Source organism: Sinocyclocheilus rhinocerous, unplaced genomic scaffold (assembly GCF_001515625.1).
Source record: "Sinocyclocheilus rhinocerous isolate Xijiao unplaced genomic scaffold, SAMN03320098_v1.1 scaffold62, whole genome shotgun sequence".
NCBI lineage: Eukaryota > Metazoa > Chordata > Actinopteri > Cypriniformes > Cyprinidae > Sinocyclocheilus > Sinocyclocheilus rhinocerous.
In genome coordinates this window covers 2,647,585-2,658,473 of record NW_015656585.1, presented here as the reverse complement: position 1 = coordinate 2,658,473, position 10,889 = coordinate 2,647,585, and the positions used below count along the sequence as shown (strand labels likewise).

Sequence of the window (10,889 nt, the reverse complement as noted above, 5' to 3'; positions counted from 1 at the left end):
AATATCACTCTCGTACTCGAGCGATACCGGCTCTATATCAGCGGCTGTGATTGCCTCCTCTGGCCTAATCACAGCCATGCTGATATAGAGGCGGTATCGCTCTCGTACTCGAGTGATATTGCTCATATATATATATTTGAAATTAAAATATCATTGCTTTATAAAAGATATTTTAAAATATCATTGCTTTGTACACCTTCAGAAACAAAGATAACATAGTTAAATTCACCCATTAACCCTTAAATGCATGAATGTTTCGCCAATCATTATTACATATTCGGGTCTTTAGCGACAAAAAAATGAAGGAGGGAGAGGGTAGAGAATGATGTCCCGGGTCGCTAAAGACCCGAGGTATGCATTTAAGGGTTAAGTTTCCTATAAAATATTTAAAATTTGCAAAACAAGAAATCTGTAAGTGCCTTAATGCATTTATTGGCTGAATGAAGCATTCTGTATTTAGTGAAGAAACAAACAAAAAAGCTGTTAATTAGGTGTAAATTGGGACCAAATTTTTTTTACACAATAGTTGGGAGAACCTAAAAATCTGAATGCACTAGGTTTGTGAACGTTTCCTCAACCAATCCTTTTTTACAGTGTGCAACTGCTATTTGAACTTTGAAGTTCATAGGATTAAGTCTACTCCTCGTGAAACACCCCTGAAATGACCTTCAAGTGTTGGTTCGTGCTCCTTCAAGTCATTCTATGTAGATGTCGAACTGTCAAGCCATCTCGGTCTTTGATGGACACTACAAACAGAGCATGCTAGGTTATTTGCTTTCGTCTGCGTTAAACCCTCAACAACACAAACAGAGCAAAATCGTCATTAACTCCAGCTGTTTATTTATTTATTTTTTAAGATGAGAAGGGCTTTTATAGCTAATCAGCAGCTACATGCTAGCTCTATTTACACATGAAGAAAGATGGCAGTACTACAGGGCGAGGCGGTTAATTCAGTCATGCTGATGAAGGAAAGGACGTTATTGACCTACGCCGGCAGCCATGTGTTTCAGTTATTAACCGGCCACCATTTGTCAGGGAGGATGAGTGATATGGAGGTGACGTGAGGTTCAGACCCAGGGTAGGGTCGTCCTCCATCCGATATCATGTGTCTACGCAGGGCACTTTAATGGAATTACCCAATTTATACTTCAAGCAACAATGCCTTTTTTTGTGCATATTTTATCCCAAGGTGAGAGAAAAAAAAAAACATGCTGTCATGTTTTGGTGCTATTTTTGTAGGGATATTTTTGTTATTGCTTGTTGCAGAAAGAGGTTTGTATCACAAGCAGTCTTGAGTGGTAAGATTTTTTAAATAATTTTGAAAAGAGTTATGCTCACCAAGTCATTAATATGATCAAAAATATAGTAAACATGGATACTGTGGAATATTATTACAATTTGTTTTTTCCCACAATTCTTTAAAGAATAGAAGGTTCAAAAGGACAGCATTTATTTGAAATACAAATTAAATTATAAATGCATTTTCTGGCACTTTTGATCAATTTAATGCTTCCTTGCTGAGGAATAAAAGTGTTAAAGTATTAACTAAAAAAAAAAGTATTTAAAAAAAATTATACTGACCCCAAATGTATATGGTAGTGTATGTTTATTGTAAAAAAAGTGGTAAGTAAATCTGAATTAAACTGAGTTAAAAAAAATGTCTCTTAAAGTTTATATACAGTATCTAACATTTAGTAGTTAATAGGAAAGAGATGCGCTTCTAATGTAGATACTAAGTAAATTTTCAGATAATGCTTCAGTATATTGTTCTGTAAGAATAAAAAAGTAAATTTGCAAAGAACGCAATTGTCTTTATTATATCATGTGTGTATTATAATATATAGCTGCCTTTATCTTTTAGAATATTTTGAGGGCATCGTATTTGGGGTCCATCCTTAGCATCAAAACGTTTTGAAAACCCCTGTTATAACAAATGCTGTAGATACAGCCCAATGTCGTAGACAATGTTAGAGACAGTTTAGACACGTCTTCTCCCAAATATCTTATGACAGATGTCGTCTTGCCTTTATATGTAAATTAAGATCCAGCAAAGGCTATTAATTCTAATGGAGTCCAATTTATGCTGGATTTGAGCATCTGGAAGAGACTACAGTGTCATGCCCATTCACTCATGCGTTTAAACTCTTGCCTTTCGTCCAGGTGTTACCAAACTATTTGTCAGATAAAAGCAAGGCCACTTGACCTTTGACCCTTCCGCACCTGGATTCGGTGCAGCCCATTGCCAGCTAATCCACATTTTAACATGCCCAGAGACTCCCGATGTTTTTCCACCCAAACTCAATTGCAATTAGATGCACCGAGAGAAGAATGGCAGTAAAAAATGTGCTTTACATTAAGCGTGTAACGTACACCAATTATGCTAATTGCACATTCGCAGATGGCTGAGTGTTGATTACCGCATAAACACTGGGTAAGCAGGGGAAAATCAGAAGACTGCTATCATGTGTTGACTTCCATTGACAGTCATTTGATTATTTGTCATTAAAAAGCTAGAGATATTGCTGCGATGACAGCAGATGCTATTTAAATAACTTTTAAAATGCAGATCACTTTGGAAAAACATCAAAGGGCAATCTCTTTACTTGATTCAATTTATTTGATTTGTATTTTTGCTCATACCACCCAAACACTTCTTAGTATCTTTAATCAGTAAACAAGTTACTAAAAAAATCAAACTTTTAATTGGCAGCTGAGTCTATGCAAAATAGAGGGTGTGTCTGCATGTGCATTTGCATAACAATTCACCCATAGCCGACACCATTTTACAAATGGGGGAGTAAACATCTGTTCCAGATGTCCTATTATCCTGTCAGGCTGCTTAGCTCAGAGACTTCTAGCTTCAATCAAGGCCTTTGTCAGCCTCAGAATCAGACACTGAAAGGCCTGGGAGCACTGTGCTTTACTTTGAATCCCCCACTGGCGTGGACATACTTAACAGACCCTGAAACAAGCTGTCCTCGTTGCTTTTGAGTGATGTGGGTCTGTGGCATTCGTTCTCTGGTGTTATCAACTGATGCTCCTCTCAGACACATTCGCCTCTTTCATGCTCTTTGGATACGTAGCGGCTGTTCTGCCTTCAGCGATCTGGCCGGAGGGTCTACAAAACCAACTTCAAATGCCAGTCCTCTCGGCGGGAAGGGGGACATTTTGTGCAAGCCAAAACATTTAGCGCATTAGGAGGAAGCAGCCTGGTGGAAAAGACAACTATGTTCGCATTCTCACTCGGCAGGTCAAACGTTCACTGTATTTCCAGTGAATTTCACTAATTTAGATCTGCTATTTTATTTTAGGATGCGTATAATCAAAGAGAAGTCATTTGGCAGAGGTGCCATGGCAAGATTGCACATTTACATATACTGTAATATAGGACGAACCTGTTGTTAAGATGGTCAGCTTTTTCTGTGGTTCTCAAATTAGTTTGAAATGCTTGTACTAATGTTTTGTAAGAAGTTCGGAATCATAGTTAACAGGATTTTTAACATTTTTGTTACTTGTAAATAAATTTGGTTGAACCCTTATCCAATGATAACTTTCAAACTTAATGTATGGAAATTCATTATAATAATATTAATTATTAAATTTTTAAACTGATAATCTAAAAGTGAAATTATAATACATCTTTCAAATATTTATTGTATGAAAAATAATAACTGCCCCTCAAAAATGAAACATGAACAATGCAATTTGTTAAGGAGGCAAAAAAAGTCAATATCACCTGCGAGCAGTATATTTTTATTGTGCGTATCAAGCTGTAATTTTGCCAAATTATGCAAAAAATTTGAAAATATTTAATTGGGGTTATTTAGAACATTGTAAATGTATTTATTGTCACTTTTGAACTACTTAATGTGTACTTGCTGCTAAAAGCATTAATGTCCTTGGAAAAAACGTTTACATAAATTATGTAAAAATAAATAAAAATGTAAATTGGAGAAAAAAAAATCTTACTGACCTCAAATCTTTGAATGGCATGTTCACTGTTGTACCACAAATAAATTACACTATTGAGAATGGTAGTTGGGCCAAAAATGTCTATATAACACCCAATAATGTGACGTTAAAAGCAAGACATTTTAATAACTGTAGCCTTGACTTGATAAAACTATAATAAAAAACAATATGGGTTTATGTGCACTAACGCCTCTCAATGGAGGAAAAACAATGATTCAGCATATTTATGTTGCTGCATAGCAAGATCTTTTAGAAACACACTTATAGTACCTGAGCAAGTCATTTTCTTGTCAATATTAACTTGTTTGAAAACGTGTGCAGATTAGTCTTATACCCATTAGGCTACAGTAAATAGCAAAGCACATTTATAGCACACTGTGTATATACAATTACTCTCCAATTGCCCATAACATAACTGTGCTGCTCTTGGCACTGCAAGTCATGTCCTACATTTACCTTGGGCGCCAGATACATTAACTTCCTCCCCAATCAGCCGGCTAAAGAATAACAATAATTTCAAGTGCTGCTAATTGACTTTAGCCTTTCCAATATGAGAGAGTGAGCGCCTGCTCATTTTATCTGTCCTTTTAATAATTACATTATCATTTTACGCCTTCCATTCCGTTAGAGTAGCTGACCATTTGCGTGGTACTGAAGGCTCATTATTAGCCTTGAATTATGTGCAGTTTATTGATCCCTGTGGTGGATTATGGGGCTCTAAGTTGGTCTAGACAGAACGGTTAGCAAGATGACAGAGCAGGGGAAACATATCAGGCCCGGGGGAGAGATCAGCTCAACTCGCTGAGCAATAATGCCTGCTAGGTAATGGAATTTAAGTTTACACTAAATCTACAAATGTGTTGACATTTCAAGTGCCTAGTAAAATAGCATTAGGCTAATTAGTTGAGTTGAAGAGGTGACTGCACAAATGTTTGTAGCTACATCTCTGTTAACCAGTGCGTAGCTAAATGAAAGTACTTCAGACTCCAAATGTAATATATTATCACCTTTTAAACTTGTGAAACCATGTTAATTAGGCTACTCTTTATAAGGATAGTTCACTTATAAATGTAAATGCTGTCATCATGTACCCTCATGGCCTTCCGATCCTATATGACTTTCGTTCTTCTGGAACACAGATGACTTTAAGTAGAATATTCTGACTACTCTTTTCAATGTTATGGAAGTACTTAAAAAACAACAACAAAAAAGCTCCTTAAAAGTATCATGCATTTAGTCCATTACTCATGCACTATATTCAAGTTAAGGCTAGAAGGGATACAGCAAAAACTGCTGGGCATGCGCATATCAATATAGCGTAGGGGTGTGAGATATTGACAAAAAATTATATCGAGACATTTTCTGGGATTTTATCGATACTTAAAAAACAACAACAAAAAAGCTCCTTAAAAGTATCATGCATTTAGTCCATTACTCATGCACTATATTCAAGTTAAGGCTAGAAGGGATACAGCAAAAACTGCTGGGCATGCGCATATCAATATAGCGTAGGGGTGTGAGATATTGACAAAAAATAATATCTCGACATTTTCTGGGATTTTATCGATAACGATAATTAGACGATATTTTGCTAAGTGTGTTATTGTGCTATACTTTAAGGACTGCCGTAGACAGCTGACTCCTAAAGTTTTTGTTATTTTTCATATTCTGTGTGGTGGTCAGTTCACATTGATAGAAATTAATCTTTTCCAATAAGTTTAAATTGAGTTTTACATTTTATGAGCATTTTTACCTTTATAAAGCCATTTTTTCTAAAAGTATGCATAACCTTTTGAGTAAAATTCTTACATTTAATCAGTGAATTAGAATAATAAGACATTTGGGCTGTTATCAAGCAAATGAAATCAGTATCAACAAAATTCATCTTTGCAATGCAGAGGAAACACAGAAGCTGCATCTGAAGAGGCATTTAGGTATATTTACACGCTTTTTAGTGCAGAACATGAATGCATTTAACCTGCAATTACAAATGCATAAATAATGTTGTGATTTATTAAACATAAAACGTTAAATACATAAATTTTGAAATTATTTAAATAATAAAAAGATACTTTAAATGTGAAATTAAAACCGCCAGTAGGTGTCAGCAAGTCACTGTTAAAGGAGTCATTGCGATTGAACCGAATTGTTTGGGATTATTTTTGTTGTCGAAATAGAGAAAAAACAGGAAATATGGTGTCTAAAACGAAAGTCTCTTAATTAACTTCTTGTTTATTGAACTGTTGTAAAAAAAAAAAAAAAATCTATATCACATTTGTAATCATGGACCTTTTTGGAGGAAAAACGGCACTCTTCGTGTGAAATTGTCTGAAAAGTAATTTAGTTACTCAATAACTAACTTAATTATTAAAATTGCTAATTAGGCTACATCTTAAAATCCCTATAAACCTTTAAGCATAGACAGTAGAAATTAAACTCTTTATTCTTTCAATTTAAGTCAAACATAGAATAGTTTAGCCCTTTAGCTTTAAAACAACTGTAATGGGTTTACAGTTAAACATTATGTAATAATGACAAATAATGACATTCCAGTGAATTCCATTTTTATGACTGGATTCTGCTATTCCGTCCACGTTTTACACATGGCGGAAATCATAGGGCCCTACTAAAGCCATTATTATTATTATTATTATTATTATTACCTATTTTATTTTTTTGGTAAGGAACTTCAGCTGACTGAGTTTAAATCATTATTATTTTTTTGGTGTACACCATTTATTTCAGTCAGATCTTTTTTTTTAACAAATCAGTTGATAGAGTTAACAAAACTGAGCTGTTTCAATTCACAGGTCCCTACACCGTGTTCACTGCTTTCTGTTCACTAAGAAGAGGATATTCGTTGGTCGTGTATATTTAAGAAGTTTGAGGTAGGATGACATAATATACTTCTGTAAATAAATATAAATTACCATGCTTTAGTGTAGTATACATTGGTATAAGATACATCCATGTGCATTTAGGAAAATATTAGTTTATTATACATTTTAATTCACATAATCTGTCATATTCAAATGCTGAATGTTTGTTGTAATGCTTTATAAGAAAATAAGATGGCAAGGTTTAGTTTGATTAAAACAAATGCTGGTGTTTTTTTTCCCGTGCCATTCACAGTGCCCTTTTTAATGAACATTTGGATTGGAATCTCCTTTAAGATGGAGGGATACCCTGTAGTGTCCACTTTGTAGGGCACTTATGGTCAAATGAAATGCATCTCTGTATGAATGACTTGTTCTTGAATCAAAATGATCCAGTTCTAAAGTTCTTACTTAGTGGTTAACCACTTACTTGATTTGTGGCTTAAATTGTCACACAAAACGGTAAGACATTGGTTTTGTGGATCACTTTTATGATACTTTCAAATTAATGAATTTTATGACTAAATTAATTATTTAATTAGGTTGAAATGTTTTTGGTTCAAGTGTTAAATGCTGGAATGTAGACTGTGTGTGTGTTTGTCTCTGTAGAGTGGTGGTGGGCATGTTTACTGGCTATCCATCATTATTTTGATGAGCAGGCTAATTGCACAGCCCGCTTGTTAGCGGGGGCCGGGAAACGTCCTTGAGTGGATGCATGAAGGGTTGTTGGCGGGATTACGCACAACATGAAGTGGGTTTATTGTGTGTGTTTGTGCATTGTTTCTCTCAATCCAAGGACTTCTCAATGGGCATTTTGCCAGATGTGAGACCTCTTTAAAGGCTGGATTTAATCAACACACTGCATGATTCACACACGCTTGCACCTGGTTTTATACAGGTCTGCTCTTTAACCAGCTAGTTAAGAACTGGAGCTTTTTCTGTATTTAGTTAATCTCTTGTCCACAATGTAAACATGAGTTTTTGTAAATATGTAAATAATAGAAAGAGTATTGGATATACTATTTCAAAAATGTCATGTTTAATTCAATGTGTTATTTGCCATTTCTTTGTAATTGTTTGTTAAATTAACTAGCTAAAATAGTTTCTACACCTTTTTTTCAGTGCACCCTAAAATTATCCCTTGAACTCATTTCTAATATTCTATTTTTTTATATGAGTAGCTAGCTACCAAATGTAACCATGATAAAAAGAGCTGAGGTTAGTGAGGCGATCCTGCAGACAAGAGAGGAAAAAAATGTTCATGACCTTGCAAAGCTGTGTTTCTTAATGTCCAGTGATCTTTCTTAGTAATGATACAATGCTTCCTCCTATTCTTTCTTTTCTCCTGCTCCCTCCTTCTCTCGCTTCTGCCCTCTCTCTCTCTCTCTCTCTCTCTCTCTCTCTCTGTCTCTCTCTCTCTCTCTCTCTCTAACAGTCTAAAAGACTCAGTCAGCAGTTCGGTTCACTGTCTGGCAAATGAGCTGTCCTATTGAAATAGAAGGGAGAGTGTTCCGTGTTGCAGAAAATGCTGCCATGGCAAGCCACACTGTTGAAAGAGAGAGGGGAAATTACTTGCTTGGACAAAGAAACATGAGAATGTCCTTTCACTAAAAATGTACCAATTTAGACTCATGTTGGGTAGATTACAACCTTTTTCTTTTCCCTCTCCCTCTCCATCTGCACCCATTATCATCTATAGATTACCTCACTCTCCTCACCTGTGCTGGAGAAAGTCTAGAAAAGTAAATTTGTTCAATTGATTTTTTTTTTCATCCTCTGCATGCTCATAAAATCCTCTCAGGGTTTGTAGTTGGATGGTTGCTTGGCTGAGCTAAAAGTGCTTTTTATGGTCTTATGGTCCAAATGTCATCTCTAGGTGTATTTTAATGTACACAATAGTTAAAATTTCTTAGTATTTTTTTTTTTAAATGACATCAGCACTGAAGGTGCTTAAAAGAAGTTTGTGTAAAGACCATCTTGGGCAAAAGAGGAAGCAGAACCATCTGATCCCCCTATACAAGGAGTCACATGATCAGTGCCACAAATTTGATTATTCGATTAGTGACCTACATATAGTGAAACATTCTAAAACATTCTATTTATTTTCATGTTTAAATGTGGAGATTGCAACAGACATTCATTGTATACTACTCATACATATACTTTACACAATATAACACAAAATGCGATAATACACAGCAATACAGTAAACATGTTTCTTAATCTTTTTGAAAGAAGTCGTACCAAGGCTGAAAATCTATACAATGTACTAACAGTATATAATATTACAATTTAAATGAACTATTTCCTATTTGAATGTATTATAAAATGTAATTTATTCCTGTGATGGCCATTACTTCAGTTTTCGGTGTAATATGATCCTTCAGAAATTATTCTAATATGCTGATTTGGGGCATAAAAAAACATTTCTTGTTGTTATGACTGATGGTATTATGATTTTGTTGTCGTTGAAAAATTTTAATTTTTTTTCCAGCCAATTTTGATAGATTTAATGAATCCTTGCTGAAAAGTATTCTCTTAAATAAATAAAAAAAAAAAACTTGTGAAAGCCTCTCCACACACTTGTTCTCTCTTACCCAGGGTAATTCAGATTCCATTTTTCTAACTTATTTATTTATTTTTTTGATAATGTTAACAGATGGAGTTATCTGTGTGCATTGCAGTTGATGAATGCAACACCTAAATTGACCCATTGGTGGTGAATGGGCCTGGGGCTGTTCAGCCGATGCTCTTGTTGTGTGGTCCTGCTTAAAGTCCTCATTACCAGGGCTTGTCATGGGAGAGGCAGTGTGCTGCATGAGAGCGTCTGAATCAGCCTTATTTGAATTCATAATTGTGCCTAGCTGAAGGGGAGACTTGTGAAGCAAGTCAGGGTTCATTGTTCGAGCTGTGTGAGTCCAGTGGAGGGTGTGAGGGAACTCAAAGCTAATGTAATCTAAGCTGTTTGAGAGGGTTAATTGGGAAGGAGGGTAAAAAAGGGTGTGTGAGAGTGTGACCGACCTTTTGGAGTAAGTTGCAACTGCAGTCGACTAAATTTTAAAAAAGACATGGTGGGTAAATCAAATCTCTTCTGTGCTTATGATAATACTGTTATTGTTTTTTGTTTTTCTGTGTGGTAAAGTTTTTATTATTATTATTGAGCAGCCATCAGCACATTTTTAGAGGAACACAAAAGGAGAACTTTGAAACTCTTTTCCATGCTCTTTACCTTTCAGTCTATAATACTTCATGGTGCTTTTCATACTTGTACTTGATTCATTTGTAATTGCTTGTAAAATAATGATGGTATGTCATGATGGTATAGTCATCAGATTTTTTTCCTTTTGTGTTCCACGCAAGAAATAAAATTGTAGGGGTTTATAACAACATGAGGGTGGGTAAAAAAAAAAAAAAATTGGTGAACTGGCACTTTAAGACTTGACCTTGTACTCTAATGTACTGCTGTTCTAAAGAATTGCATACTATTTAATCAGTACTTTTAATGAAGCATACAGGAAATAACATGGCCTAATTACTTTCCTGTATCGTTAATTTCACAACCTCACATGTGGACATTCTATAGCTCTGTTACACCTGCAGGTTTTGGCTTAATGTGCTCATTATAAGGTCATTGATGAACAACAACATAATCTGCATTCCAACATGCAATCAGAAGATTGAGACTAATGGGTCGTCTCCAGATGCTGAAAGAAAGAAACACAAATGCAGATCCATGTTGTGAATGTTTTTGGTTCCTCGTAGGTTTGTGGCAGGGCTGCAAAATCGCTAGCCCAACGTCCCGGGGCTATTGTGTTTTCCAGTCGGGCTACCAAAATGTATCACTGCCCTGCCTGACGGGCTATCTTGAATAGTGATATGAAATCCCTTCCTTGATTTGCCTTGTTCACTCGCTTGTAGGGGTGAAACAGATCATAGTTTATCATTTACACGTGTTTCTTCATTTACAAGTCTTACCAATTTAAACATTCAAGCGTTTTAAACCATTCATGCGCATGAAGAATTCAGTTCGGTGCTCGCGCG

The 10,889-nt window shown here is 35.4% G+C and overlaps 1 long non-coding RNA gene across 1 annotated transcript in view; it reads left to right on the top strand.

Annotated features, from left to right (window-relative positions):
• The window catches only part of LOC107720228 (uncharacterized), a 19,964-nt gene that overhangs the window by 5,982 nt on the left and 3,093 nt on the right, over window positions 1–10,889 (top strand). Inside the window, exon 2 of the long non-coding RNA XR_001637594.1 lies at window positions 6,783–6,860. This is a non-coding gene — a long non-coding RNA (uncharacterized LOC107720228). The remainder of the gene's footprint in view (window positions 1–6,782; window positions 6,861–10,889) is intronic.